The sequence below is a fragment of the Oncorhynchus keta genome, unplaced genomic scaffold (genome assembly GCF_023373465.1).
Source record: "Oncorhynchus keta strain PuntledgeMale-10-30-2019 unplaced genomic scaffold, Oket_V2 Un_contig_5217_pilon_pilon, whole genome shotgun sequence".
Classification (NCBI taxonomy): domain Eukaryota; kingdom Metazoa; phylum Chordata; class Actinopteri; order Salmoniformes; family Salmonidae; genus Oncorhynchus; species Oncorhynchus keta.
In genome coordinates, this window is record NW_026288179.1 from 48,809 (window position 1) to 71,704 (window position 22,896).

Consider the following 22,896-nt stretch of genomic DNA (forward strand, 5'->3'; position numbering starts at 1 on the left):
ATCTGTCATATTACCAGATCTATGTCATATTACCAGATCTATGTCCTATTACAGATCTATGTCATTTTTCAGATTTATGTCCTAACAGATCTATGTCATATTAACAGATCTATGTCCTATTACCAGATCTATGTCATATTAACAGATCTATGTCCTAAAAGTAACAAATCTATGTCCTAATAGAGATATGTCATATTACGGATCGATGGCTTAATAGATTTGTGTCCTGACAGATCTATGTCATAACAGTAACAGATCTATGTCCTAATAGATCTATGTCCTAACATTAACATATCTATGTCCTATTATAGATCTATGTCATATAACAGTAACAGATCTATGTCATATTATAGATCTATGTCCTAACAGTAACAGATCTATGTCATTTTAATAGATCTATGTCATAACAGTAACAGATCTATGTCATATTACCAGATCTATGTCTATTCAGATCTATGTCATTTTTCAGATCTATGTCCTAACAGATCTATGTCATATTAACAGATCTATGTCCTATTACCAGATCTATGTCATAACAGTAACAGATCTATGTCCTAACAGATCTATGTCCTAACAGTAACAGATCTATGTCCTAATAGATCTATGTCATAACAGTAACAGATCTATATCCTAATAGATCTATGTCCTAACAGTAACAGATCTATGTCCTAATAGATCTACGTCCTAACAGTAACAGATCTATATCCTAATAGATCTATGTCCTAACAGTAACAGATCTATGTCCTAATAGATCTACGTCCTAACAGTAACAGATCTATATCCTAATAGATCTATGTCCTAACAGATTGTTCTGCGATTAAGCCACACACTCCAGATGAATAACCTTGTCTGAGACTTGAAGATGAGCATTAGCGAGATGTGATGTGGAGGAGATCCGGCTTCAGGTTTATGACTGATTATTAATTCAAAATGTAACCATCATTAAATAAGTTAAGCTGTGTTGATATCTCTATTGAAAAAAAATGACAATAAATAACAAATGAATGTTGTACGTAAGACAAATGACAAATGGAAAGAGTGGAAAGAGGTTTGATGCAGAGTGAAAACAGAGACCTATGTCCCATCTCCAAACAGTCCTAGAGACAGAGAGAGCAGAGACTGAGGCAGAGTGATAACAGAGACCTATGTCCCATCTCCAAACAGTCCTAGAGACAGAGAGAGCAGAGACTGAGGCAGAGTGATAACAGAGACCTATGTCCCATCTCCAAACAGTCCTAGAGACAGAGAGAGCAGAGACTGAGGCAGAGTGATAACAGAGACCTATGTCCCATCTCTAAACAGTCCTAGAGACAGAGAGAGCAGAGACTGAGGCAGAGTGATAACAGAGACCTATGTCCCATCTCTAAACAGTCCTAGAGACAGAGAGAGCAGAGACTGAGGCAGAGTGATAACAGAGACCTATGTCCCATCTCTAAACAGTCCTAGAGACAGAGAGAGCAGAGACTGAGGCAGAGTGATAACAGAGACCTATGTCCCATCTCTAAACAGTCCTAGAGACAGAGAGAGCAGAGACTGAGGCAGAGTGATAACAGAGACCTATGTCCCATCTCTAAACAGTCCTAGAGACAGAGAGAGCAGAGACTGTCAGGGGTTTGAGGCAGAGTGATAACAGAGACCTATGTCCCATCTCTAAACAGTCCTAGAGACAGAGAGAGCAGAGACTGAGGCAGAGTGATAACAGAGACCTATGTCCCATCTCTAAACAGTCCTAGAGACAGAGAGAGCAGAGACTGAGGCAGAGTGATAACAGAGACCTATGTCCCATCTCTAAACAGTCCTAGAGACAGAGAGAGCAGAGACTGTAAGAGGTTTGAGGCAGAGTGATAACAGAGACCTATGTCCCATCTCTAAACAGTCCTAGAGACAGAGAGAGCAGAGACTGTAAGACTGAGGCAGAGTGATAACAGAGACCTATGTCCCATCTCTAAACAGTCCTAGAGACAGAGAGAGCAGAGACTGAGAGGTTTGAGGCAGAGTGATAACAGAGACCTATGTCTCATCTCTAAACAGTCCTAGAGACAGAGAGAGCAGAGACTGAGGCAGAGTGATAACAGAGACCTATGTCCCATCTCTAAACAGTCCTAGAGACAGAGAGCAGAGACTGTCAGTCCTAGAGACAGAGAGAGCAGAGACTGGGTTTGAGGCAGAGTGATAACAGAGACCTATGTCCCATCTCTAAACAGTCCTAGAGACAGAGAGAGCAGAGACTGTAAGAGGTTTGAGGCAGAGTGATAACAGAGACCTATGTCCCATCTCTAAACAGTCCTAGAGACAGAGAGAGCAGAGACTGTCAGAGGTTTGAGGCAGAGTGATAACAGAGACCTATGTCCCATCTCTAAACAGTCCTAGAGACAGAGAGAGCAGAGACTGTAAGAGGTTTGATGCAGAGTGATAACAGAGACCTATGTCCCATCTCTAAACAGTCCTAGAGACAGAGAGAGCAGAGACTGATAACAGAGGTTTGATGCAGAGTGATAACAGAGACCTATGTCCCATCTCTAAACAGTCCTAGAGACAGAGAGAGCAGAGACTGTAAGAGGAGGCAGAGTGATAACAGAGACCTATGTCCCATCTCTAAACAGTCCTAGAGACAGAGAGAGCAGAGACTGAGGCAGAGTGATAACAGAGACCTATGTCCCATCTCTAAACAGTCCTAGAGACAGAGAGAGCAGAGACAGGGGTTTGATGCAGAGTGATAACAGAGACCTATGTCCCATCTCTAAACAGTCCTAGAGACAGAGAGAGCAGAGACTGAGGCAGAGTGATAACAGAGACCTATGTCCCATCTCTAAACAGTCCTAGAGACAGAGAGAGCAGAGACTGTCAGGGGTTTGAGGCAGAGTGATAACAGAGACCTATGTCCCATCTCTAAACAGTCCTAGAGACAGAGAGAGCAGAGACTGTAAGGGGTTTGAGGCAGAGTGATAACAGAGACCTATGTCCCATCTCTAAACAGTCCTAGAGACAGAGAGAGCAGAGACTGTCAGGGGTTTGAGGCAGAGTGATAACAGAGACCTATGTCTCATCTCTAAACAGTCCTAGAGACAGAGAGAGCAGAGACTGTCAGGGGTTTGATGCAGAGTGATAACAGAGACCTATGTCCCATCTCTAAACAGTCCTAGAGACAGAGAGAGCAGAGACTGAGGCAGAGTGATAACAGAGACCTATGTCCCATCTCTAAACAGTCCTAGAGACAGAGAGAGCAGAGACTGTAAGAGGTTTGAGGCAGAGTGATAACAGAGACCTATGTCCCATCTCTAAACAGTCCTAGAGACAGAGAGAGCAGAGACTGTAAGAGGTTTGATGCAGAGTGATAACAGAGACCTATGTCCCATCTCTAAACAGTCCTAGAGACAGAGAGAGCAGAGACTGTCAGGGGTTTGAGGCAGAGTGATAACAGAGACCTATGTCCCATCTCTAAACAGTCCTAGAGACAGAGAGAGCAGAGACTGTAAGAGGTTTGATGCAGAGTGATAACAGAGACCTATGTCCCATCTCTAAACAGTCCTAGAGACAGAGAGAGCAGAGACTGTAAGAGGTTTGAGGCAGAGTGATAACAGAGACCTATGTCCCATCTCTAAACAGTCCTAGAGACAGAGAGAGCAGAGACTGTCAGGGGTTTGATGCAGAGTGATAACAGAGACCTATGTCCCATCTCTAAACAGTCCTAGAGACAGAGAGAGCAGAGACTGTAAGAGGTTTGAGGCAGAGTGATAACAGAGACCTATGTCCCATCTCTAAACAGTCCTAGAGACAGAGAGAGCAGAGACTGAGGCAGAGTGATAACAGAGACCTATGTCCCATCTCTAAACAGTCCTAGAGACAGAGAGAGCAGAGACTGAGGCAGAGTGATAACAGAGACCTATGTCCCATCTCTAAACAGTCCTAGAGACAGAGAGAGCAGAGACGGTCAGGGGTTTGATGCAGAGTGATAACAGAGACCTATGTCCCATCTCTAAACAGTCCTAGAGACAGAGAGAGCAGAGACTGTAAGGGTTTGATGCAGAGTGATAACAGAGACCTATGTCCCATCTCTAAACAGTCCTAGAGACAGAGAGAGCAGAGACTGTAAGAGGTTTGAGGCAGAGTGATAACAGAGACCTATGTCCCATCTCTAAACAGTCCTAGAGACAGAGAGAGCAGAGAGAGACTGTCAGGGGTTTGAGGCAGAGTGATAACAGAGACCTATGTCCCATCTCTAAACAGTCCTAGAGACAGAGAGCAGAGACTGAGGCAGAGTGATAACAGAGACCTATGTCCCATCTCCAAACAGTCCTAGAGACAGAGAGAGCAGAGACTGAGGCAGAGTGATAACAGAGACCTATGTCCCATCTCTAAACAGTCCTAGAGACAGAGAGAGCAGAGACTGAGGCAGAGTGATAACAGAGACCTATGTCCCATCTCTAAACAGTCCTAGAGACAGAGAGAGCAGAGACTGTAAGAGGTTTGATGCAGAGTGATAACAGAGACCTATGTCCCATCTCTAAACAGTCCTAGAGACAGAGAGAGCAGAGACTGTAAGAGGTCTGAGGCAGAGTGATAACAGAGACCTATGTCCCATCTCTAAACAGTCTTAGAGACAGAGAGAGCAGAGACTGTAAGAGGTCTGTGGCAGAGTGATAACAGAGACCTATGTCTCATCTCTAAACAGTCCTAGAGACAGAGAGAGCAGAGACTGAGGCAGAGTGATAACAGAGACCTATGTCCCATCTCTAAACAGTCCTAGAGACAGAGAGAGCAGAGACTGAGGCAGAGTGATAACAGAGACCTATGTCCCATCTCTAAACAGTCCTAGAGACAGAGAGAGCAGAGACTGTCAGGGGTTTGATGCAGAGTGATAACAGAGACCTATGTCCCATCTCTAAACAGTCCTAGAGACAGAGAGAGCAGAGACTGAGGCAGAGTGATAACAGAGACCTATGTCCCATCTCTAAACAGTCCTAGAGACAGAGAGAGCAGAGACTGTCAGGGGTTTGAGGCAGAGTGATAACAGAGACCTATGTCCCATCTCTAAACAGTCCTAGAGACAGAGAGAGCAGAGACTGAGGCAGAGTGATAACAGAGACCTATGTCCCATCTCTAAACAGTCCTAGAGACAGAGAGAGCAGAGACTGTAAGAGGTTTGATGCAGAGTGATAACAGAGACCTATGTCCCATCTCTAAACAGTCCTAGAGACAGAGAGAGCAGAGACTGTAAGAGGTTTGATGCAGAGTGATAACAGAGACCTATGTCCCATCTCTAAACAGTCCTAGAGACAGAGAGCAGAGACTGTCAGGGGTTTGAGGCAGAGTGATAACAGAGACCTATGTCCCATCTCTAAACAGTCCTAGAGACAGAGAGAGCAGAGACTGAGGCAGAGTGATAACAGAGACCTATGTCCCATCTCTAAACAGTCCTAGAGACAGAGAGAGCAGAGACTGAGGGGTTTGATGCAGAGTGATAACAGAGACATATGTCTCATCTCTAAACAGTCTTAGAGACAGAGAGAGCAGAGACTGAGGCAGAGTGATAACAGAGACCTATGTCCCATCTCTAAACAGTCCTAGAGACAGAGAGAGCAGAGACTGTCAGGGGTTTGAGGCAGAGTGATAACAGAGACATATGTCTCATCTCTAAACAGTCCTAGAGACAGAGAGACTGAGAGCAGAGACTGAGGCAGAGTGATAACAGAGACCTATGTCCCATCTCTAAACAGTCCTAGAGACAGAGAGAGCAGAGACTGTAAGAGGTTTGATGCAGAGTGATAACAGAGACCTATGTCCCATCTCTAAACAGTCCTAGAGACAGAGAGAGCAGAGACTGTAAGAGGTTTGAGGCAGAGTGATAACAGAGACCTATGTCCCATCTCTAAACAGTCCTAGAGACAGAGAGAGCAGAGACTGTCAGGGGTTTGATGCAGAGTGATAACAGAGACCTATGTCCCATCTCTAAACAGTCCTAGAGACAGAGAGAGCAGAGACTGTAAGAGGTTTGATGCAGAGTGATAACAGAGACATATGTCCCATCTCTAAACAGTCCTAGAGACAGAGAGCAGAGACTGAGGCAGAGTGATAACAGACTGTCCCAGGGGTTTGAGACAGAGAGAACAGAGACTGTCAGGGGTTTGAGGCAGAAAGAACAAACTAAACAGACTGATGGAAAGTGGTTTGAAGCAGAGCGAACAGAGAGACGAGAGAAACTCACCTTGGTTACACAGAGAGCCACAGAACTGACAGACACTCACAGTGTCCTGTGATGTGGTGACAGGGACCATCGCTATGGATACACTGAGGACAGGACTGACTGCAGCTGACCATAGAACCCTGGAGAACAGACTGAAAACACAGGGGACAGGGTGAGGGGGTTAATGTGTGTGTAGGTATGTGTAGGTATATGTGTGTGAGTGAGTGTGTGTGTGTGTGTGTGTGTGTGTGTGTGTGTGTGTGTGTGTGTGTGTGTGTGTGTGTGTGTGTGTGTGTGTGTGTGTGTGTGTGTGTACTTACAAACACATATATTTCTGAGACAACCACAGATACAAAGCTAATACACGAACAGGCACTACCAGGCATCACCAGACACTACCAGACATTACTAGACATTACCAGGCACTACCAGACACTACTAGACATTACCAGACACTACCAGACACCACCAGACACTACCAGACATTACCAGACACTACCAGACACCACCAGACACTACCAGACACCACCAGACACTACCAGACATTACCAGACACTACTAGACATTACCAGACACTGCCAGACACTACCAGACACTACCAGACACTACCAGACACCACCAGACACCACCAGACACAACCAGACACTACCAGACATTAGCAGACACTACCAGACATTACTAGACATTACCAGACAACACCAGACACTAATAGACATTACCAGACATTACCAGACACTACCAGACACTACCAGACACTACCAGACACTACCAGACACTACCAGACATTACCAGACATTACCAGACATTACCAGACACCACCAGACACTACCAGACACCACCAGACACCACCAGACACTACCAGACACCACCAGACACTACCAGACACCACCAGACACTACCAGACACTACCAGACACCACCAGACACTACCGGACACTAGAAGGCACTACCAGAAAATCTTGGACACTACCAGACACCACCAGACACTACCAGACACTACCAGACACTACTAGACACTACCAGACACTACCAGACACTACCAGACACCACCAGACACCACCAGACACCACCAGACACTACCAGACACTACCAGACACTACCAGACACTACCAGACACTACCAGACACCACCAGACACTACCAGACACTACCAGACACTACCAGACACCACCAGACACTACCAGACACTACCAGACACTACCAGACACTACCAGACACTACCAGACACTACCAGACACTACCAGACACTACCAGGCACTAGAAGACACTAGAAGACACTAGAAGACACCACCAGACATTACCAGACACCACCAGACACTACCGGACAATACCAGACACTACCAGACACTACCAGACATTACCAGACACTACCAGACACTACCAGACACTACCAGACACTACCAGACACTACCAGACACTACCAGACACTACCAGACACTACCAGACACTACCAGAAACTACTGGACACTACACACCAAAGACAGGAGTTAACAGGTCAGAATGATGTATCCTTCCTGCTCTGTCTAATGAGAGGAGGAGTTAACAGGTCAGAATGATGTTTCCTTCCTGCTCTGTCTAATGAGAGGAGGAGTTAACAGGTCAGAATGATGTCCTTCCTTCCTGCTCTGTCTAATGAGAGGAGGAGTTAACAGGTCAGAATGATGTCCTTCCTTCCTGCTCTGTCTAATGAGAGGAGGAGTTAACAGGTCAGAATGATGTTTCCTTCCTGCTCTGTCTAATGAGAGGAGGAGTTAACAGGTCAGAATGATGTTTCCTTCCTTCCTGCTCTGTCTAATGAGAGGAGGAGTTAACAGGTCAGAATGATGTTTCCTTCCTTCCTGCTCTGTCTAATGAGAGGAGGAGTTAACAGGTCAGAATGATGTTTCCTTCCTGCTCTGTCTAATGAGAGGAGGAGTTAACAGGTCAGAATGATGTTCCTTCCTTCCTGCTCTGTCTAATGAGAGGAGGAGTTAACAGGTCAGAATGATGTTTCCTTCCTTCCTGCTCTGTCTAATGAGAGGAGGAGTTAACAGGTCAGAATGATGTTTCCTTCCTGCTCTGTCTAATGAGAGGAGGAGTTAACAGGTCAGAATGATGTCCTTCCTTCCTGCTCTGTCTAATGAGAGGAGGAGTTAACAGGTCAGAATGATGTTTCCTTCCTGCTCTGTCTAATGAGAGGAGGAGTTAACAGGTCAGAATGATGTCCTTCCTTCCTGCTCTGTCTAATGAGAGGAGGAGTTAACAGGTCAGAATGATGTTTCCTTCCTGCTCTGTCTAATGAGAGGAGGAGTTAACAGGTCAGAATGATGTTTCCTTCCTGCTCTGTCTAATGAGAGGAGGAGTTAACAGGTCAGAATGATGTTTCCTTCCTGCTCTGTCTAATGAGAGGAGGAGTTAACAGGTCAGAATGATGTATCCTTCCTGCTCTGTCTAATGAGAGGAGGAGTTAACAGGTCAGAATGATGTTTCCTTCCTGCTCTGTCTAATGAGAGGAGGAGTTAACAGGTCAGAATGATGTATCCTTCCTGCTCTGTCTAATGAGAGGAGGAGTTAACAGGTCAGAATGATGTATCCTTCCTGCTCTGTCTAATGAGAGGAGGAGTTAACAGGTCAGAATGATGTATCCTTCCTGCTCTGTCTAATGAGAGGAGGAGTTAACAGGTCAGAATGATGTTTCCTTCCTGCTCTGTCTAATGAGAGGAGGAGTTAACAGGTCAGAATGATGTTTCCTTCCTGCTCTGTCTAATGAGAGGAGGAGTTAACAGGTCAGAATGATGTTTCCTTCCTGCTCTGTCTAATGAGAGGAGGAGTTAACAGGTCAGAATGATGTATCCTTCCTGCTCTGTCTAATGAGAGGAGGAGTTAACAGGTCAGAATGATGTATCCTTCCTGCTCTGTCTAATGAGAGGAGGAGTTAACAGGTCAGAATGATGTATCCTTCCTGCTCTGTCTAATGAGAGGAGGAGTTAACAGGTCAGAATGATGTATCCTTCCTGCTCTGTCTAATGAGAGGAGGAGTTAACAGGTCAGAATGATGTTTCCTTCCTGCTCTGTCTAATGAGAGGAGGAGTTAACAGGTCAGAATGATGTATCCTTCCTGCTCTGTCTAATGAGAGGAGGAGTTAACAGGTCAGAATGATGTTTCCTTCCTGCTCTGTCTAATGAGAGGAGGAGTTAACAGGTCAGAATGATGTATCCTTCCTGCTCTGTCTAATGAGAGGAGGAGTTAACAGGTCAGAATGATGTTTCCTTCCTGCTCTGTCTAATGAGAGGAGGAGTTAACAGGTCAGAATGATGTATCCTTCCTGCTCTGTCTAATGAGAGGAGGAGTTAACAGGTCAGAATGATGTTTCCTTCCTGCTCTGTCTAATGAGAGGAGGAGTTAACAGGTCAGAATGATGTATCCTTCCTGCTCTGTCTAATGAGAGGAGGAGTTAACAGGTCAGAATGATGTATCCTTCCTGCTCTGCTCTGTCTAATGAGAGGAGGAGTTAACAGGTCAGAATGATGTATCCTTCCTGCTCTGTCTAATGAGAGGAGGAGTTAACAGGTCAGAATGATGTATCCTTCCTGCTCTGTCTAATGAGAGGAGGAGTTAACAGGTCAGAATGATGTTTCCTCCTTCCTGCTCTGTCTAATGAGAGGAGGAGTTAACAGGTCAGAATGATGTATCCTTCCTGCTCTGTCTAATGAGAGGAGGAGTTAACAGGTCAGAATGATGTATCCTTCCTGCTCTGTCTAATGAGAGGAGGAGTTAACAGGTCAGAATGATGTTTCCTTCCTTCCTGCTCTGTCTAATGAGAGGAGGAGTTAACAGGTCAGAATGATGTATCCTTCCTGCTCTGTCTAATGAGAGGAGGAGTTAACAGGTCAGAATGATGTGTCCTTCCTGCTCTGTCTAATGAGAGGAGGAGTTAACAGGTCAGAATGATGTATCCTTCCTGCTCTGTCTAATGAGAGGAGGAGTTAACAGGTCAGAATGATGTGTCCTTCCTTCCTGCTCTGTCTAATGAGAGGAGGAGTTAACAGGTCAGAATGATGTATCCTTCCTGCTCTGTCTAATGAGAGGAGGAGTTAACAGGTCAGAATGATGTATCCTTCCTGCTCTGTCTAATGAGAGGAGGAGTTAACAGGTCAGAATGATGTATCCTTCCTGCTCTGTCTAATGAGAGGAGGAGTTAACAGGTCAGAATGATGTGTCCTTCCTTCCTGCTCTGTCTAATGAGAGGAGGAGTTAACAGGTCAGAATGATGTATCCTTCCTGCTCTGTCTAATGAGAGGAGGAGTTAACAGGTCAGAATGATGTTTCCTTCCTGCTCTGTCTAATGAGAGGAGGAGTTAACAGGTCAGAATGATGTTTCCTTCCTGCTCTGTCTAATGAGAGGAGGAGCTAACAGGTCAGAATGATGTTTCCTTCCTGCTCTGTCTAATGAGAGGAGGAGTTAACAGGTCAGAATGATGTTTCCTTCCTGCTCTGTCTAATGAGAGGAGGAGTTAACAGGTCAGAATGATGTTTCCTTCCTGCTCTGTCTAATGAGAGGAGGAGTTAACAGGTCAGAATGATGTCCTTCCTTCCTGCTCTGTCTAATGAGAGGAGGAGTTAACAGGTCAGAATGATGTTTCCTTCCTGCTCTGTCTAATGAGAGGAGGAGTTAACAGGTCAGAATGATGTTTCCTTCCTGCTCTGTCTAATGAGAGGAGGAGTTAACAGGTCAGAATGATGTTTCCTTCCTGCTCTGTCTAATGAGAGGAGGAGTTAACAGGTCAGAATGATGTTTCCTTCCTGCTCTGTCTAATGAGAGGAGGAGTTAACAGGTCAGAATGATGTTTCCTTCCTGCTGCTCTGTCTAATGAGAGGAGGAGTTAACAGGTCAGAATGATGTTTCCTTCCTGCTCTGTCTAATGAGAGGAGGAGTTAACAGGTCAGAATGATGTTTCCTTCCTTCCTGCTCTGTCTAATGAGAGGAGGAGTTAACAGGTCAGAATGATGTTTCCTTCCTGCTCTGTCTAATGAGAGGAGGAGTTAACAGGTCAGAATGATGTTTCCTTCCTGCTCTGTCTAATGAGAGGAGGAGTTAACAGGTCAGAATGATGTTTCCTTCCTGCTCTGTCTAATGAGAGGAGGAGTTAACAGGTCAGAATGATGTTTCCTTCCTGCTCTGTCTAATGAGAGGAGGAGTTAACAGGTCAGAATGATGTTTCCTTCCTGCTCTGTCTAATGAGAGGAGGAGTTAACAGGTCAGAATGATGTTTCCTTCCTTCCTGCTCTGTCTAATGAGAGGAGGAGTTAACAGGTCAGAATGATGTTTCCTTCCTGCTCTGTCTAATGAGAGGAGGAGTTAACAGGTCAGAATGATGTTCCTTCCTGCTCTGTCTAATGAGAGGAGGAGTTAACAGGTCAGAATGATGTTTCCTTCCTTCCTGCTCTGTCTAATGAGAGGAGGAGTTAACAGGTCAGAATGATGTTTCCTTCCTGCTCTGTCTAATGAGAGGAGGAGTTAACAGGTCAGAATGATGTTTCCTTCCTGCTCTGTCTAATGAGAGGAGGAGTTAACAGGTCAGAATGATGTTTCCTTCCTGCTCTGTCTAATGAGAGGAGGAGTTAACAGGTCAGAATGATGTTTCCTTCCTGCTCTGTCTAATGAGAGGAGGAGTTAACAGGTCAGAATGATGTTTCCTTCCTGCTCTGTCTAATGAGAGGAGGAGTTAACAGGTCAGAATGATGTTTCCTTCCTGCTCTGTCTAATGAGAGGAGGAGTTAACAGGTCAGAATGATGTTTCCTTCCTGCTCTGTCTAATGAGAGGAGGAGTTAACAGGTCAGAATGATGTGTTCCTTCCTGCTCTGTCTAATGAGAGGAGGAGTTAACAGGTCAGAATGATGTTTCCTTCCTGCTCTGTCTAATGAGAGGAGGAGTTAACAGGTCAGAATGATGTCCTTCCTTCCTGCTCTGTCTAATGAGAGGAGGAGTTAACAGGTCAGAATGATGTTTCCTTCCTGCTCTGTCTAATGAGAGGAGGAGTTAACAGGTCAGAATGATGTCCTTCCTTCCTGCTCTGTCTAATGAGAGGAGGAGTTAACAGGTCAGAATGATGTCCTTCCTTCCTGCTCTGTCTAATGAGAGGAGGAGTTAACAGGTCAGAATGATGTATCCTTCCTGCTCTGTCTAATGAGAGGAGGAGTTAACAGGTCAGAATGATGTTTCCTTCCTGCTCTGTCTAATGAGAGGAGGAGTTAACAGGTCAGAATGATGTTTCCTTCCTGCTCTGTCTAATGAGAGGAGGAGTTAACAGGTCAGAATGATGTTTCCTTCCTGCTCTGTCTAATGAGAGGAGGAGTTAACAGGTCAGAATGATGTTTCCTTCCTGCTCTGTCTAATGAGAGGAGGAGTTAACAGGTCAGAATGATGTTTCCTTCCTGCTCTGTCTAATGAGAGGAGGAGTTAACAGGTCAGAATGATGTGTCCTTCCTGCTCTGTCTAATGAGAGGAGGAGTTAACAGGTCAGAATGATGTTTCCTTCCTGCTCTGTCTAATGAGAGGAGGAGCTAACAGGTCAGAATGATGTTTCCTTCCTGCTCTGTCTAATGAGAGGAGGAGTTAACAGGTCAGAATGATGTGTCCTTCCTGCTCTGTCTAATGAGAGGAGGAGTTAACAGGTCAGAATGATGTTTCCTTCCTGCTCTGTCTAATGAGAGGAGGAGTTAACAGGTCAGAATGATGTTTCCTTCCTTCCTGCTCTGTCTAATGAGAGGAGGAGTTAACAGGTCAGAATGATGTGTCCTTCCTGCTCTGTCTAATGAGAGGAGGAGTTAACAGGTCAGAATGATGTTTCCTTCCTGCTCTGTCTAATGAGAGGAGGAGTTAACAGGTCAGAATGATGTATCCTTCCTGCTCTGTCTAATGAGAGGAGGAGTTAACAGGTCAGAATGATGTATCCTTCCTGCTCTGTCTAATGAGAGGAGGAGTTAACAGGTCAGAATGATGTATCCTTCCTGCTCTGTCTAATGAGAGGAGGAGTTAACAGGTCAGAATGATGTGTCCTTCCTGCTCTGTCTAATGAGAGGAGGAGTTAACAGGTCAGAATGATGTTTCCTTCCTGCTCTGTCTAATGAGAGGAGGAGTTAACAGGTCAGAATGATGTGTCCTTCCTGCTCTGTCTAATGAGAGGAGGAGTTAACAGGTCAGAATGATGTTTCCTTCCTGCTCTGTCTAATGAGAGGAGGAGTTAACAGGTCAGAATGATGTTTCCTTCCTGCTCTGTCTAATGAGAGGAGGAGTTAACAGGTCAGAATGATGTGTCCTTCCTGCTCTGTCTAATGAGAGGAGGAGTTAACAGGTCAGAATGATGTTTCCTTCCTGCTCTGTCTAATGAGAGGAGGAGTTAACAGGTCAGAATGATGTATCCTTCCTGCTCTGTCTAATGAGAGGAGGAGTTAACAGGTCAGAATGATGTTTCCTTCCTGCTCTGTCTAATGAGAGGAGGAGTTAACAGGTCAGAATGATGTGTCCTTCCTGCTCTGTCTAATGAGAGGAGGAGTTAACAGGTCAGAATGATGTGTCCTTCCTGCTCTGTCTAATGAGAGGAGGAGTTAACAGGTCAGAATGATGTCCTTCCTTCCTGCTCTGTCTAATGAGAGGAGGAGTTAACAGGTCAGAATGATGTATCCTTCCTGCTCTGTCTAATGAGAGGAGGAGTTAACAGGTCAGAATGATGTTTCCTTCCTGCTCTGTCTAATGAGAGGAGGAGTTAACAGGTCAGAATGATGTATCCTTCCTGCTCTGTCTAATGAGAGGAGGAGTTAACAGGTCAGAATGATGTGTCCTTCCTGCTCTGTCTAATGAGAGGAGGAGTTAACAGGTCAGAATGATGTTTCCTTCCTGCTCTGTCTAATGAGAGGAGGAGTTAACAGGTCAGAATGATGTATCCTTCCTGCTCTGTCTAATGAGAGGAGGAGTTAACAGGTCAGAATGATGTGTCCTTCCTGCTCTGTCTAATGAGAGGAGGAGTTAACAGGTCAGAATGATGTTTCCTTCCTGCTCTGTCTAATGAGAGGAGGAGTTAACAGGTCAGAATGATGTGTCCTTCCTGCTCTGTCTAATGAGAGGAGGAGTTAACAGGTCAGAATGATGTTTCCTTCCTGCTCTGTCTAATGAGAGGAGGAGTTAACAGGTCAGAATGATGTTTCCTTCCTGCTCTGTCTAATGAGAGGAGGAGTTAACAGGTCAGAATGATGTATCCTTCCTGCTCTGTCTAATGAGAGGAGGAGTTAACAGGTCAGAATGATGTTTCCTTCCTGCTCTGTCTAATGAGAGGAGGAGTTAACAGGTCAGAATGATGTTTCCTTCCTGCTCTGTCTAATGAGAGGAGGAGTTAACAGGTCAGAATGATGTATCCTTCCTGCTCTGTCTAATGAGAGGAGGAGTTAACAGGTCAGAATGATGTATCCTTCCTGCTCTGTCTAATGAGAGGAGGAGTTAACAGGTCAGAATGATGTTTCCTTCCTGCTCTGTCTAATGAGAGGAGGAGTTAACAGGTCAGAATGATGTTTCCTTCCTGCTCTGTCTAATGAGAGGAGGAGTTAACAGGTCAGAATGATGTATCCTTCCTGCTCTGTCTAATGAGAGGAGGAGTTAACAGGTCAGAATGATGTATCCTTCCTGCTCTGTCTAATGAGAGGAGGAGTTAACAGGTCAGAATGATGTTTCCTTCCTGCTCTGTCTAATGAGAGGAGGAGTTAACAGGTCAGAATGATGTATCCTTCCTGCTCTGTCTAATGAGAGGAGGAGTTAACAGGTCAGAATGATGTTTCCTTCCTGCTCTGTCTCAGTGTAAATAATATAATACACACAGACATTACATTTTACCTAGACATACACACAGAGATGAAGGCAAGTCAGAATGAGGAACACATGTCTAATGAAATACACACATGTCAGAGAGGCCATTTTACTGTGACTAGCAGCCCTGATTATGTGTGTGTGTGTACTTGACTAGCAGCCCTGATTATGGTGGAATGTGTGTGTGTGTGTGTGTGTGTGTGTGTGTGTGTGTGTGTGTGTGTGTGTGTGTGTGTGTTCTCTTGATGTGTCCTTCGTCTGCAGGTGTGTGAATGTGTGTCCTTGCTCTCTGTATCCAGGAAGGGGCACACACAAGTCCTGTCCTCCGGTGAGCAGGAGCCTCCCGTTCTCACAGGTACAGGAGTAGGAGCAGTCTGGGCCCCATCGGCCCTCCCACACACACTGTCACAGTTCACACCTGGAGGAAACATGGGGAACACCGCTCAGTAACTCATCTTACTGGGCAGAGTCTGGGGCCCTCCCTCAGAGTCTGGGGCCCTCCCTCATCTCATCAGAGTCTGGGGCCCTCCCCCTCATCTCATCAGAGTCTGGGGCCCTCCCTCATCTCATCAGAGTCTGGGGCCCTCCCTCAGAGTCTGGGGCCCTCCCTCCTCAGTCTGGGGCCCTTCCTCATCTCATCAGAGTCTGGGGCCCTCCCTCATCTCATCAGAGTCTGGGGCCCTCCCTCATCTCATCAGAGTCTGGGGCCCTCCCTCAGAGTCTGGGGCCCTCCCTCATCTCATCAGAGTCTGGGGCCCTCCTCAGAGTCTGGGGCCCTCCCCTCAGAATCTGGGGCCCTCCCTCATCTCATCAGAGTCTGGGGCCCTCCCTCAGAGTCTGGGGCCCTCCCTCAGAGTCTGGGGCCCTCCCTCAGAGTCTGGGGCCCTCCCTCAGAGTCTGGGGCCCTCCCTCAGAGTCTGGGGCCCTCCCTCATCTCATCAGAGTCTGGGGCCCTCCCTCAGAGTCTGGGGCCCTCCCTCAGAGTCTGGGGCTCTCCCTCAGAGTCTGGGGCCCTCCCTCAGAATCTGGGGCCCTCCTCATCTCATCAGAGTCTGGGGCCCTCCTCAGAGTCTGGGGCCCTCCCTCATCTCATCAGAGTCTGGGGATTATAAAGGATTTGTGAATGGAAGAGACGGAGACAGAAACGGAGAGACAGAGACAGAGAGACAGAGTGATAGTTAGCTTTCTCTCCTTCCTTACATTTACATTTACATTTAAGTCATTTAGCAGACGCTCTTATCCAGAGCGACTTACAAATTGGTGCATTCACCTTATGACATCCAGTGGAACAGCCACTTTACAATAGTGCATCTAAATCTTTTAAGGGGAGGGGGTGAGAAGGATTACTTTATCCTATCCTAGGTATTCCTTAAAGAGGTGGGGTTTCAGGTGTCTCCGGAAGGTGGTGATTGACTCCGCTGTCCTGGCGTCGTGAGGGAGTTTGTTCCACCATTGGGGGCCAGAGCAGCGAACAGTTTTGACTGAGCTGAGCGGGAACTGTACTTCCTCAGTGGTAGGGAGGCGAGCAGGCCAGAGGTGGATGAACGCAGTGCCCTTGTTTGGGTGTAAGGCCTGATCAGAGCCTGGAGGTACTGAGGTGCCGTTCCCCTCACAGCTCCGTAGGCAAGCACCATGGTCTTGTAGCGGATGCGAGCTTCAACTGGAAGCCAGTGGAGAGAGCGGAGGAGCGGGGTGACGTGAGAGAACTTGGGAAGGTTGAACACCAGACGGGCTGCGGCGCTCTGGATGAGCTGCAGGGGCCCAACGGCACAGGCAGGGAGCCCAGCCAACAGCGAGCCGCAGCAATCCAGACGGGAGACGACAAGCGCCTGGACCAGAACCCGCCCCGCCTCCCGTGTGAGGCAGGGCCGCACTCTGCGGATGCTGCAGAGCATGAACCCACAGGAACGGGCCACCGCCCCGATGCCAGCCGAGAACGACAGGGTGTTGTCCAGGACCACGCCAAGGTTCTTAGCGCCCTGGGAGGAGGACACAATGGAGTTGTCAACCGTGATGGCGAGATCATGGAACGGGCAGTCCTTCCCCGGGAGGAAGAGCAGCTCCGCCTTCCTCTCCCCTCTGAGTGCCCCTTTCTAACCCCTATCGTCCAGGGAGAGACAGAACTAAATTAAACAGGAACAGTCCCAGAGATGGGAGAAAGGTAGAGTCCCAGGGAGAGATGGAGAAAGGTAGAGTCCCAGGGAGAGATGGAGAAAGGCAGAGTCCCAGGGAGAGATGGAGAAAGGTAGAGTCCCAGGGAGAGATGGAGAAAGGTAGAGTCCCAGGGAGAGATGGGAAAGGCAGAGTCCCAGGGAGAGATGGAGAAAGGTAGAGTCCCCAGGGAGAGAGATGGAGAAAGGTAGAGTCCCAGGGAGGAGAGATCCCAGGGAGGAGAAAGGTAGAGTCCCAGGGAGAGATGGAGAAAGGTAGAGTCCCAGGGAGAGATGGAGAAAGGCAGAGTCCCAGAGAGATGGAGAAAGGCAGAGTCCCAGGGAGAGATGGAGAAAGGTAGTCCCAGGGAGAGATGGAGAAAGGTAGAGTCCCAAGGAGAGATGGAGAAAGGTAGAGTCCCAGGGAGAGATGGAGAAAGGTAGAGTCCCAGGGAGAGATGGAGAAAGGTAGAGTCCCAGGGAGAGATGGAGAAAGGTAGAGTCCCAGGGAGAGATGGAGAAAGGTAGAGTCCCAGGGAGAGATGGAGAAAGGTAGAGTCCCAGGGAGAGATGGAGAAAGGTAGAGTCCCAAGGAGAGATGGAGAGAGATCCCAGGGAGAGATGGAGAAAGGTAGAGTCCCAGGGAGAGATGGAGAAAGGTAGAGTCCCAGGGAGAAATGGAGAAAGGTAGAGTCCCAGGGAGAGATGGAGAAAGGTAGAGTCCCAGGGAGAGATGGAGAAAGGTAGAGTCCCAGGGAGAGATGGAGAAAGGTAGAGTCCCAGGGAGAGATGGAGAAAGGTAGAGTCCCAGGAGAGATGGAGAAAGGTAGAGTCCCAAGGATGGAGAAAGGTAGAGTCCCAGGGAGAGATGGAGAAAGGTAGAGGGAGAGATGGAGAAAGGTAGAGTCCCAGGGAGAGATGGAGAAAGGTAGAGTCCCAGGGAGAGATGGAGAAAGGTAGAGTCCCAGGGAGAAATGGAGAAAGGTAGAGTGAGATGGAGAAAGGTAGAGTCCCAGGGAGAGATGGAGAAAGGTAGAGTCCCAGGGAGAGATGGAGAAAGGTAGAGTCCCAGGGAGAGATGGAGAAAGGTAGAGTCATCAGGGAGAGATGGAGAAAGGTAGAGTCCCAGGGAGAGATGGAGAAAGGTAGAGTCCCAGGGAGAGATGGAGAAAGGTAGAGTCCCAAGGAGAGATGGAGAAAGGTAGAGTCCCAGGGGAGATAGAGAAAGGTAGAGTCCCAGGGAGAGATGGAGAAAGGTAGAGTCCCAGGGAGAGATGGAGAAAGGTAGAGTCCAGGGAGAGATGGAGAAAGGGAGTCCCAGGGAGAGATGGAGAAAGGTAGAGTCCCAGGGAGAGATGGAGAAAGGTAGAGTCCCAGGGAGAGATGGAGAAAGGTAGAGTCCCAGGGAGAGATGGAGAAAGGTAGAGTCCCAGGGAGAGATGGAGAAAGGTAGAGTCCCAGGGAGAGATGGAGAAAGGTAGAGTCCCAGGGAGAGATGGAGAAAGGTAGAGTCCCAAGGAGAGATGGAGAAAGGTAGAGTCCCAGGGAGAGATGGCATTGGTAGCATTAGCAGTGCTTCTCAAATTGTGTGTGTGTGTGTAGTCTGTCTCAGCAGGACTGGGTTGAGGAACTGAGGACTCACTGGGGATTTAACTAGAACAGAATCCCTGGGTCTAACACACTCACACCCAAAACACACACACACACACACACACACTCCTGCGACTCCCAGAACTCCACACTCTTCCAAGCTGTCCTCTCTGTTCCAGACTCATTAGAAGTTGCTCTGACAGAACAGAGAGAATATGTGAGTGGGCTTCAGCCATTATAACATCATTAATAAAGTAGATCTGTCTATAACCTGCTGGGTCTATGAAGACCAGATGAATCTAGACTGGAACTCCTACGTACCGCAGAGATGAGGTGGAGAGATGGAGGGATGGGTAGAGGAATGGGTAGACTGATGGAGGGATGGGTAGAGGGATGGGTAGAGGGATGGGTAGAGGGATGGGTAGAGGGATGGGAGGGACTGAGGGATGGGTAGAGGGGATGGGTAGAGGGATGGAGGGATGGGTAGAGGGATGGGTAGAGGGATGGGGTGATGGAGGGATGGGATAGAGGGATGGGTAGAGGGATGGGTAGACTAGAGGGATGGGAGGGATGGGTAGAGGGATGGGTAGACTGATGGAGGGATGGGTAGAGCGATGGGTAGAGGGATGGGTAGAGGGATGGGTAGAGGGATGGAGGGATGGGTAGAGGGATGGGTAGAGGGATGGGTAGAGGATGGGTAGAGGGATGGGTAGAGGGATGGGTAGAGGGATGGGTAGAGGAATGGGTAGACTGATGGAGGGATGGGTAGAGGGATGGAGGGATGGGTAGAGGGATGGGTAGAGGGATGGGTAGAGGGATGGGTAGAGGGATGGTAGAGGGATGGGTAGAGGGATGGAAGGATGGGTAGAGGGATGGGTAGAGGGCTTCAGCCATTATAACATCATTAATAAAGCAGATCTGTCTATAACCTGCTGGGTAGAGGGATGGGTAGAGGATGGAGGGATGGGTAGAGGGATGGGTAGAGGGATGGGTAGAGGGATGGGTAGAGGGATGGGTAGAGGGATGGGTAGAGGGATGGAGGGATGGGTAGAGGGATGGGTAGAGGGATGGGTAGAGGGATGGAGGGATGGGTAGAGGGATGGAGGGATGGGTAGAGGGATGGAAGGATGGGTAGAGGGATGGAGGGATGGGTAGAGGGATGGAGGGAGGGGTAGAGGGATGGGTAGAGGGATGGGTAGAGGGATGGGTAGAGGGATGGGTAGAGGGATGGAAGGATGGGTAGAGGGATGGGTAGAGGGATGGGTAGAGGGATGGAGGGATGGGTAGAGGGGTAGAGGGATGGAGGGTTGGGTAGAGGGATGGAAGGATGGGTAGAGGGATGGAGGGATGGGTAGAGGGATGGAAGGATGGGTAGAGGGATGGGTAGAGGGATGGGTAGAGGGATGGGATGAGTAGAGGATGGTAGAGGATGGGTAGAGGGATGGGTAGAGGGATGGGTAGAGGGATGGAAGGATGGGTAGAGGGATGGGTAGAGGGATGGAGGGATGGGTAGAGGGGTAGAGATGGAGGGTTGGGTAGAGGGATGGAAGGATGGGTAGAGGGATGGAGGGATGGGTAGAGATGGGATGGGTAGAGGGATGGGTAGAGGGATGGTAGAGGGATGGGTAGAGGGATGGGTAGAGGGATGGAAGGATGGGTAGAGGGATGGGTAGAGGGATGGGTAGAGGGATGGAGGGATGGGTAGAGGGGTAGAGGGATGGAGGGTTGGGTAGAGGGATGGAAGGATGGGTAGAGGGATGGAGGGATGGGTAGAGGGATGGAGGGATGGGTAGAGGGATGGGTAGAGGGATGGAAGGATGGGTAGAGGGATGGTAGAGGGATGGGTAGAGGGATGGGTAGAGGGATGGGTGGAGGGATGGGTAGAGGGATGGGTAGAGGGATGGAGGGATGGGTAGAGGGAGAGGGATGGGTAGAGGGATAGAGGGATGGGTAGATGGGTAGAGGGATGGGTAGAGGGATGGAGGGATGGGTAGAGGGATGGAGGGATGGGTAGAGGGATAGAGGGATGGGTAGATGGGGGGTAGAGGGATGGGTAGAGGAATGGAGGGATGGGTAGAGGGATAGAGGGATGGGTAGAGGGATAGAGGGATGGCAGAGAGATGGAGGGATGGGTAGAGGGATGGAGGGATGGGTAGAGGGATGGAGGGATGCGTAGAGGGATGGGTAGAGGGATGGAGGGATGGGTAGAGGGATGGAGGGATGGGTAGAGGGATGGAGGGAGGGGTAGAGGGATAGAGGGATGGGTAGAGGGATAGAGGGATGGGTAGAGGGATGGAGGGATGGGTAGAGGGATGGGTAGAGGGATGGAGGGATGGGTAGAGGGATGGAGGGATGGGTAGAGGGATGGAGGGATGGGTAGAGGGATGGATAGAGGGATGGGTAGAGGGATGGGTAGAGGGATGGGTGGAGGGATGGGTAGAGGGATGGGGGGGATGGGGAGGGATGGGTGGAGGGATGGGTAGAGGGATGGAGGGATGGGTAGAGGGATGGAGGGATGGGTAGAGGGATAGAGGGATGGGTAGAGGGATAGAGGGATGGGTAGAGGGGTAGAGGGATGGGTAGAGGGTAGAGGGATGGGTAGAGGGATAGAGGGATGGGTAGAGGGATAGAGGGATGGCAGAGAGATGGAGGGATGGGTAGAGGGATGGAGGGATGGGTAGAGGGATAGAGGGATGGCAGAGAGATGGAGGGATGGGTAGAGGGATGGAGGGATGGGTAGAGGGATAAAGGGATAGGTAGAGGGATGGAGGGATGGGTAGAGGGGTAGAGGGATGGGTAGAGGGATGGAGGGATGGGTAGAGGGATGGGTAGAGGGATGGAGGGATGGGTAGAGAGATGGAGGGATGGGTAGAGGGATGGGTAGAGGGATGGAGGGATGGGTAGAGGGATGGGTAGAGGGATGGAGGGATGGGTAGAGGGATAGAGGGATGGGTAGAGGGATGGAGGGATGGGGTAGACCGTCTATAATGACAGTACTCAGACAGACCATTCATAATGACAGTACTCAGACAGACCATTCATAATGACAGTACTCAGACAGACCATTCATAATGACAGTACTCAGACAGACCATTCATAATGACAGTACTCAGACAGACCATTCATAATGACAGTACTCAGACAGACCATTCATAATGACAGTACTCAGACAGACCATTCATAATGACAGTACTCAGACAGACCATTCATAATGACAGTACTCAGACAGACCATTCATAATGACAGTACTCAGACAGACCATTCATAATGACAGTACTCAGACAGACCATTCATAATGACAGTACTCAGACAGACCATTCATAATGACAGTACTCAGACAGACCATTCATAATGACAGTACTCAGACAGACCATTCATAATGACAGTACTCAGACAGACCATTCATAATGACAGTACTCAGACAGACCATTCATAATGACAGTACTCAGACAGACCATTCATAATGACAGTACTCAGACAGACCATTCATAATGACAGTACTCAGACAGACCATTCATAATGACAGTACTCAGACAGACCATTCATAATGACAGTACTCAGACAGACCATTCATAATGACAGTACTCAGACAGACCATTCATAATGACAGTACTCAGACAGACCATTCATAATGACAGTACTCAGACCATTCATAATGACAGTACTCAGACAGACCATTCATAATGACAGTACTCAGACAGACCATTCATAATGACAGTACTCAGACAGACCATTCATAATGACAGTACTCAGACAGACCATTCATAATGACAGTACTCAGACAGACCATTCATAATGACAGTACTCAGACAGACCATTCATAATGACAGTACTCAGACAGACCATTCATAATGACAGTACTCAGACAGACCATTCATAATGACAGTACTCAGACAGACCATTCATAATGACAGTACTCAGACAGACCATTCATAATAACAGTACCCAGACAGACCATTCATAATGACAGTACTCAGACCATTCATAATGACAGTACTCAGACCATTCATAATAACAGTACTCAGATAGACCATTCATAATGACAGTACTCAGACAGACCATTCATAATAACAGTACTCAGACCATTCATAATGACAGTACTCAGACAGACCATTCATAATGACAGTACTCAGACC

The 22,896-nt window shown here is 47.9% G+C and overlaps 1 pseudogene; it reads right to left on the reverse strand.

Moving 5' to 3' along the window:
• The window catches only part of LOC127925176 (multiple epidermal growth factor-like domains protein 11), a 77,225-nt pseudogene that overhangs the window by 42,322 nt on the left and 12,007 nt on the right, over window positions 1-22,896 (reverse strand).